Here is a 7,500-nt window from a genome sequence, read left to right on the forward strand (position 1 = left end):
TGCACATCATAGAAATTTACCTCACTTGGGTTTTTTTCTAGTCTGGCTATCACCATACTAAACTCAATCTTCTAAGATTGAACTTGAATTTCCCCTTGGGGATCAATAAAGTATCTATCTATCTATCTATCTATCTATCTATTAGTCTGGGGAGTCTGCGCTTTATTTCTACGGCACAAGAGGCGTGACCAGTGGGCAAAGTTCAAATGACGCTTTTAGATAGTGTGCGCCTTTTGGATAAGCTAGATTGTGATTGGACCCAGCAAACATGGACAGGAAGCAAGAGAAATAGGTGTGCAGGAGTCCAGCCTGAGCTGCAGGGGGAGAAATCCAAATCGCCGGCAGATCAGGCAGGGTTTACCCAGACTATTTTTTTTTTCTACTCCAATTTCGAGATTAGTTCTAGTTGGTTAAAGCCTTCGTGAACAGAAAGATGAACGGGAAGTCTGAAGGTCCTATTATCTCCCTGAGAACCAGACTCTGCAGACGGGAGGATCCTGACACTGGAGTGTGGATGTGTGTATCGTATCACTGAGGTGGTCCACCTGTCAGATCCCAAACAAGGCAACTGTCTTCTGTCTTGGGGGGGGGGGGGGGGGGGGCAGCACTAATGAAGCGCTTCTTGACTCAGATCCATACTATTTCAGTGTGAGTGTGCGATTAAGTGTATTCTTTTTGAGCCTGCAGTCCAGCAGATTGTGCTTCTAGTTGGAGAGCCAATAAGCTCAAGTGACTCTCTCTCTCTCCCTCCCTCTCTCTCTGAAATTCAAATTAAACTTAGCTTCATTGGCATGACAAAAAAACATTGTGTTGCCAAAGCTTACACATGTGTTATAATTGTACAGATGGTAAAAAATAAAAAATAAAAATAATGGGGGAAAAAGTTTACTAAGTAGTAAGTAGGCAAAGTAATACAGTGGAATGTAGGGAGGAAAAGGACTCACTTTTTCAATTCCTCTCTTTCTCTCTGTGGGGAGCTGATTTGACCTTGACTGGTTCTTGCTTCATCATGACTCCGGTGCACAGTGGGGAGGGAAGTGGCGTGAGGTATGCCAGGCCTCCTCCAGCTCCTGTGCGCTCGGTTGCTCGCGCTGGGCAGCTGTGTGGAGCTACGCTGGCTGGGCTGGTGGGCAGGGCAGGCTGGGGGAGTCAGAGATGGAGAGGGAGAGAGAGAGAGAGAGGGAGTCAGAGATGGAGAGAGAGGGAGTGGGAGAGGGAGAGAGAGAGAGGGAGTCAGAGATGGAGAGGGAGAGAGAGAGGGAGTGGGAGAGGGAGAGGCTGCTTGGCAGTTGTGGAGCTGGTGGTGGTGTTGAGCTGTTTATATAACCATGCCCTGTCCAGAGCTCTGCTCCTATACCCGCTCTTTCCAGTTAAAATTTCGCCACCACAAACACAAACACACACACACACACACACACACACACACTCCTCCTCTCGCTCTTTCAGGCTTGTTTTCCTCTCAGAAACAGGAGTAACACTGGAGTCCTTTACAGGCTGAGGGCTGAGGACCGAAGGACAACTGCCGAGCACTGCCCACTCTCTCTTCCACCCTCTCTCTCTCTCTCTCTCTCTCTCTCTCTCTCTCTCTCTCTCTCTCTCTATCCGCAACACTCTCTACATCTCTCTCTTTATCTGTTTTTCTTCTGCCCTCTCTTTCTCTTCCCCTTCTGTCTCTCTCTCTTCCATCCCATCCCTACTTTATTTACTCTCTCAATCTCTTCATATTGCTCTCTTCCTCTTTTAGTCTCCATCTTTCCTTCTTTTTCTCCACTCTCTCTCTCTCACTCTTCCTCTGCACCTTACCTCTCTTTCTCTCCAAATCTCTCTCTCTCTCTCTGTTCTGAACCATCTCTTCAGGGCGTGCTGGATCCCCTCCTTAGCTCTCCGTAATTCCACCCTTCGGTGAGAGAGCAGGAGAGGACACGAGAGAGCCGACCAGAGCAGGGGAGAGCAGGGGCTGTCCGTTTGAGGTTTCTCCGCACTCACGGCCAACCGTGGCGTAGCTGCACTCAAAGGTGGATTTGTTTGGATTGCTCAGTGACTGGAAGAAAGGCAAAGTTTGGAAAAACCTGTTTTGGCCTCCAGACTGAACTTTGGATTTTGAGGAGCTGCCCATGCGGAGAGAGGACGTCTTGATACGGAAAAGCGCCCACAGTGCCACGTCACCTCTGCAGAAAAGGGATTGTAGAGACCATGTTTGGACTCAGATCCAGTCTAAATGTCTACAGCCCGGGCCCAACCAGCATTAGCCAAATCACCATCTTGTTCCAATAACCTTGGCCCATGGTCATTGGTTTGAAAAGGGTGTGAGGGATCAGTCTCTGGCATTCTGTAGGGTGTGTGTGTGTTTGTGTGTGTCTCCTCTGGCTCCATGGCATGTGTGTTCATAAGGGTGTGTGTGTGTGTGTGTGTGTGTGTCCTCCGGTTCCATGGCATGTGGCTACAGCTGGATGTGTGGGTGGATGTCATACCTGCAGACTGACAGGCAGAGCCGTAGGCCCAGGATTAGGGTGGGGGAGGACTTAATGGCAGCCTGCAAGGTGCCAAGCTCTGTTTCCTGGCAAGCCACTGTGTTTATGTGCAACCAGAGAAACTTAGAACATATTGCAGTTTCCCCTCGCCCCAACACACACACACACACACACACACACACACACACACACACACACACACACACACACACACACACACACACACACACGTTTTCCGTATGCGTCACTTCTGTTTGGCATTTTTTGAGTGTTGGAGAAGTGGTTGGAGAGTTGAGGCATGAGGTCTCTAAGTGCATGTGTGTTTAGGCGTGAAGTGTCTCACGTGCATGTCCCGCTCACCGATCTCACAACCCTCCCCATCTCACCTCGTCCTCCCGAGGTGTCCATCTCACACACAGACACAGCTGACCGGTGTGGACTGTAGCGGCGTCCTGCTGTGGTCTTAGCCTGTTGTACGGGCTGCGAAGTCTGAAGTGGTGGTCGAGGTATGCCAGGTGTAATTATCATCCATTATGCGATTAGAGAGCCGGCCTGAGAAATCTCAACAGCTCCCGAGGAAACATTCCAAATAAACATGCCTGTGGGGTTCATGCTATAAAGTTATAAGAGCATGATCGTGTGTGTGTGTGTGTGTGTGTGTGTGTGTGTGTGTGTGTGTGTGTGTGTGTGTGTGTGTGTGTGTGTGTGTGTGTGTGTGTGTGTGTGTGTGTGTGTGTGTGTGTGCCTGTGTGTCTGTGTGCCTGTGTGTGTGTGTGTGTGTGTGTGTAAGAGAGAGAGAGAGAGAGAGAGAGTCTGTGTGTTTGTTCATCCTGTTGAGTCATCTTGTGGAAATAAATTGATCATCCTAAAATTACTGCCATGTTTATATTCCAGGGAAGTTTGTCTTTATTTGCAAACTATCAGCTGCATTGCTCAGCCACAGGCATTGCATTTAATTAGTGTCCATAGGGAACTCAGCCCGTTGCCTTCTCTTTCCTTTTCTGCAACTAAACAATCAGTTGAAAAAGCCATGTGAAGCACAAACCTGCCTCCTATATGCACAGATATGTTTGAATTCTGCGATTAAGATTTTAGATGTATGTACATTTTAATATGCTTGCTATGTGAAGAGCATGTTGAATGGAAATTGATTCATTCACGTGGTGCAGAGCAATAAACGTGTATGTTTGAATTCTGCAATTAAGATTTTAGATGTATGTACTTTTTTAATATGATTGCATTTTAATATGATGTTGAATGGAAATTGATTCATTCTTCTGGCACAGAGCAGCTACAAACAATCCATGTTTAAAGTTTGTAATCCATAAGTGTGATGGAAAGGGTTAAGTGCGGTTAACAGGAGGTGGTCCCTGCTGAACACCTTCCTCTGTCTGAAGCTGCGGTCTTACCACCTGCACAGCTTTTCCTCACAACCCCCCTTCCACACACACACACACACACACCCTCACACACACCCTCACCTTCCCATCAGCGATCCTCCAGAACATGCACTGTCATGCAGGCAAAGTAAAGACCGTTGTCTCTCTCAATGAACTATTCACACTGTCTTCTGAATGGGTGGATTTGCAATCAAACAGACAACACGTGCAGTAAGTCACCCATGCAAAAGAAAAGAAATGTTTAAAATTAAGCCTCCAGATGAGGTGTTGAAGATATGGAACGGCTGAGGCTTCCCTGACTTGCTGGAGAGTCCCCCCAGTGCTGCTGCGGTGCTGCGTCGGTCTAAGAGAAGGGGGCATCGGGTTCACGGGGGACAGGTCCAGATTTGTTGCCTCTGCCGGGGGAGCCCTGGAGCAGCGCTCCTGTCCAGCCCCGCTTTCACGCCGAGCGCTCCCCGCTCTCTCTGGCCCTGTGCTGGCTTTGAAGCCCCCTCGGCCTCGGTGCTGGCCAGTAAATCAGCGCCTGGGACAGGTGGACATCTGCCAGACGTGAGGCGATCCAGGCCTCCAGCACCGCCAGGGCTGGGGAGAGAGCCGAGTCGGCGCCGGAGATGGATATGAAGATGGAACTCTCCCTCCCCAAAACACCTCCTCAGGGTCCCCACCACCAGCTCCACCACATCTTTCCTCTTCTACTTCTGCTTCTTCTGCTTCTTCTGCTTCTTCTTCTTCTTCGTAGTCTTCTTCGTAGTCTTCTTCGTAGTCTTCTTCTTCGTAGTCTTCTTCTTCTGCTTCTTTTTCTTCTTCTTCTTCTTCTTCTTCTTCTTCTTCTTCTTCTTCTTCTTCTTCTTCTTCGTAGTCTTCTTCTTCTTAGTAGTCTTCTTCGTAGTCTTCTTCTTCTTCTTCTTCTTAGTCTTCTTCTTCGTAGTTTTCTTCTTCTTAGTCTTCTTCTTAGTAGTCTTCTTCTTCTTCTTCTTCTTCTTCTTCTTCTTAGTCTTCTTCTTCTTAGTAGTCTTCTTCTTCTTCTTCGTAGTCTTCTTCTTCTTTGTAGTCTTCTTCTTCTTCATAGTCTTCTTCTTCTTCTTCTTCTTCTTTGTAGTCTTCTTTTTCTTTGTTGTCTTCTTCTTCTTCTTCTCCTCCTTCTTCTTCTTCATCTTCTTCTTCTTCTTCTTCTTCTTCGTATTCTTCTTCTCCTTCTTCTTCATCTTCTTCTTGTCATTCTCCCTCTCCTTCTTCTCCTTCTTCCTCTATTTCTCATTCTCCTTCTTCCTCTACTTCTTCTTCTCCTTCTTCTTTGTCTTCTTCTTCCTCTTCTGCTTTGTACTCTTCATATTCTTTGTATTCTTCTGTCCTGTGCTCACTCTCGCCTTCTCAACTCTGCCTCAGTACTGCTGGAGGAAGATTCCATCTATCCATCCTTTCTTCCCTGCCAGGTCTTTTCATTAGGGACAAGGGGCGAAAGCTCAGGGTAGAAATGAAATGTTGGAGAGGAGAGGAGAGGAGATGAGAGGAGAGGAGAGGAGAGGAGATGAGAGGGGGTGTACTGTAGAGGATGTTTGAGTTGGAACCTGTGGTCTTCAGAATAGGAAATGCAGGACATAAGGCTATGCTGAATCAGAGTCTGCCCGGTCCAGCGCGGTCCATAAAGCAGATTGCTGTCCAAGTGTTGCAGGATACTGGAGAAGGGGAAAGAAAGTGGTGCAACAGACCAGTGCAAAATATTCTTTGGCTAAAAAAGGAAATACTATGACCTCAGATGGCCTAAATACAATTGTACTATTAGAAATACTTTTTGAAAGGACCAGACTTTTTATTTTTTTAAATTCACTTTTTCTTTCATGTAAAAGTAGAAGTCTATGTTACACAATTCTGTTGTGGCAGATTCTGTTCCCCTCCACACACATTTTTGTGTGTTTTTTTTCAGAACCCACAGCCTTAGTGTTTATGTCTTGTACATCAGCTGAGTTTAATCAAATCCGTGGAAAATGATTCGTACAGCAATAAATGTGCGCATTACGTAATGCAGTCGTACATGCTGTCCTGTCCATACATACACACGTGTACCCATGAAGTGTGTATTTCAAGTTTGGCTGTTTTCCCATGAACTGAGTTCAAATCCAAGTTCCCATGGCTGGGAGCTGGCCTTGATGGGAGAAGGGTAGCCCAGCCACAGCGTATGGATCCCATCAGAAACGCCCTGGGATTATGGCTGGTGGCCTCTGCTGATTTACAACCAGCTCTACCTCTCTCTCTCTCTCTCTCTCTCTCTGTCTGTATGTCTCTCTCTCTCTCTGTCTGTCTGTCTGTCTGTCTCTCTTTTTCTATCTATCATTCACTCTCTGTCTCTCTTTCATTCTCTGTCTGTCTCTCTCTCTTGTTCTCTGTCTTTATTTTGTTCTCTCTTTATTTTCTCTCTGACTTTCTCTCTCTCATTCTCTGTCTCTGTCTCTGCAGTCAGCTGGGCGTCCTCTGGAGCCCCCTGCTCTCTACGCACTCGCTCGTGAAACGTCTCGGGTTGCAGTGTGGCTGACCCCTGTGAGTTGCTGGCGCACTCAAGACAGATAAGAGGCAGGCTCAGGCTTGGTCAGGTCCGGTCGGTCCTGCAGTCCCAGAAGCGCTCGCAGGTTTGCGGAGGGCTGCAGGAGAGAGAGAGAGCTGCAGGCCAGCAGCGTCGAGGGTCTGCACGAGTGACCTCATCCGTCATAAAGACAAAACAAGCTGTTTTGTGTCGCACTGCAGAGTTGTCAACAGCACTGCTGATGATGAACATCTGGACTGGTCTTTTGCTTTTGGAGTGTGACTACTTCATCTCCTCCCTGTTTGTCTGACAGTGGCATGTGTTTTTTGTTTGTGAAATATGACAAATACGCAATTATGCAGCTGTTTGTCCCAGGCACAGTGACAAAGATCTTATCGCAATTAGAGTGTCCTCAAACCCAGCGAGCTGTCGTGAGTGGTCTCCAATAAATTGCCAGGCGGCTTGTTTGGCTTTGTGATCCTCCGTGAAAAAATAGACTGAAAGTTTTGAAGTGAAAGAGGAGTTTATTTCCTTTTAAAAATCATCAAAGCGGCTGTGGAATGCCTACAGCCCTGTCTGTCAGTCATGGCTTGTTCCGTGTAACGTGCTTTCTCATGTTTTATGTAGTGTGGAAAATTTTAGTTAATTTGTCTCAGGCTGCCTCTCGCTCCCGCCTGTTGCCGTAACAACAAGGGGCAGCCCCCCCCCCTCCCCCCATCCCCCGTCTTTCCTTTCTCCCTCCCTTTTCTCCCAAACCCTGCCCATTTTTGGCAGTTCCTTTTCTCTCTCTCTCCCTCTCTCTTTGGGAGGGATTGTATGACAGCTTTTCCTGCTGTTTGCTGAGCGGAGTGGGGACGAAGCAAACTCTGTTACTCCGCAGCACAGGGAGGAAGTCGCCACCTCTTCCCCTGACTCTGTCAACGTGCGTGTATGTGAGCGTGTGTGTGTGTGTGTGTGTGTGTGTGTGTGTGTGTTTGCCTGCCTGTGTGAGTGTGTGTGCGTGAGTGAGTGTGTGCGTGTGTGCGTGTGTGTGTGTGTGCGTACGAGCGAACCTCCCACGGACAAGCTGGTCAACGGCAGAGTGAGAGACCGGGAGTGTTGTAGACTGGTC

The 7,500-nt window shown here is 47.8% G+C and overlaps 1 protein-coding gene across 2 annotated transcripts in view; it reads left to right on the forward strand.

Annotated features, from left to right (window-relative positions):
* Positions 1 to 7,222: 7,222 nt before the first annotated feature.
* Positions 7,223 to 7,500, forward strand: part of eva1ba (eva-1 homolog Ba (C. elegans)) — a 16,237-nt gene continuing 15,959 nt past the window's right edge. For both annotated transcript variants that reach the window (XM_062539317.1, XM_062539318.1), the window contains exon 1: positions 7,223 to 7,500. This exon is cut by the window's right edge and continues 125 nt beyond it. The gene's annotated coding sequence lies outside the window, so the exon portion shown is untranslated.

Source organism: Sardina pilchardus, chromosome 6 (assembly GCF_963854185.1).
Source record: "Sardina pilchardus chromosome 6, fSarPil1.1, whole genome shotgun sequence".
Classification (NCBI taxonomy): Eukaryota; Metazoa; Chordata; class Actinopteri; order Clupeiformes; family Clupeidae; genus Sardina; species Sardina pilchardus.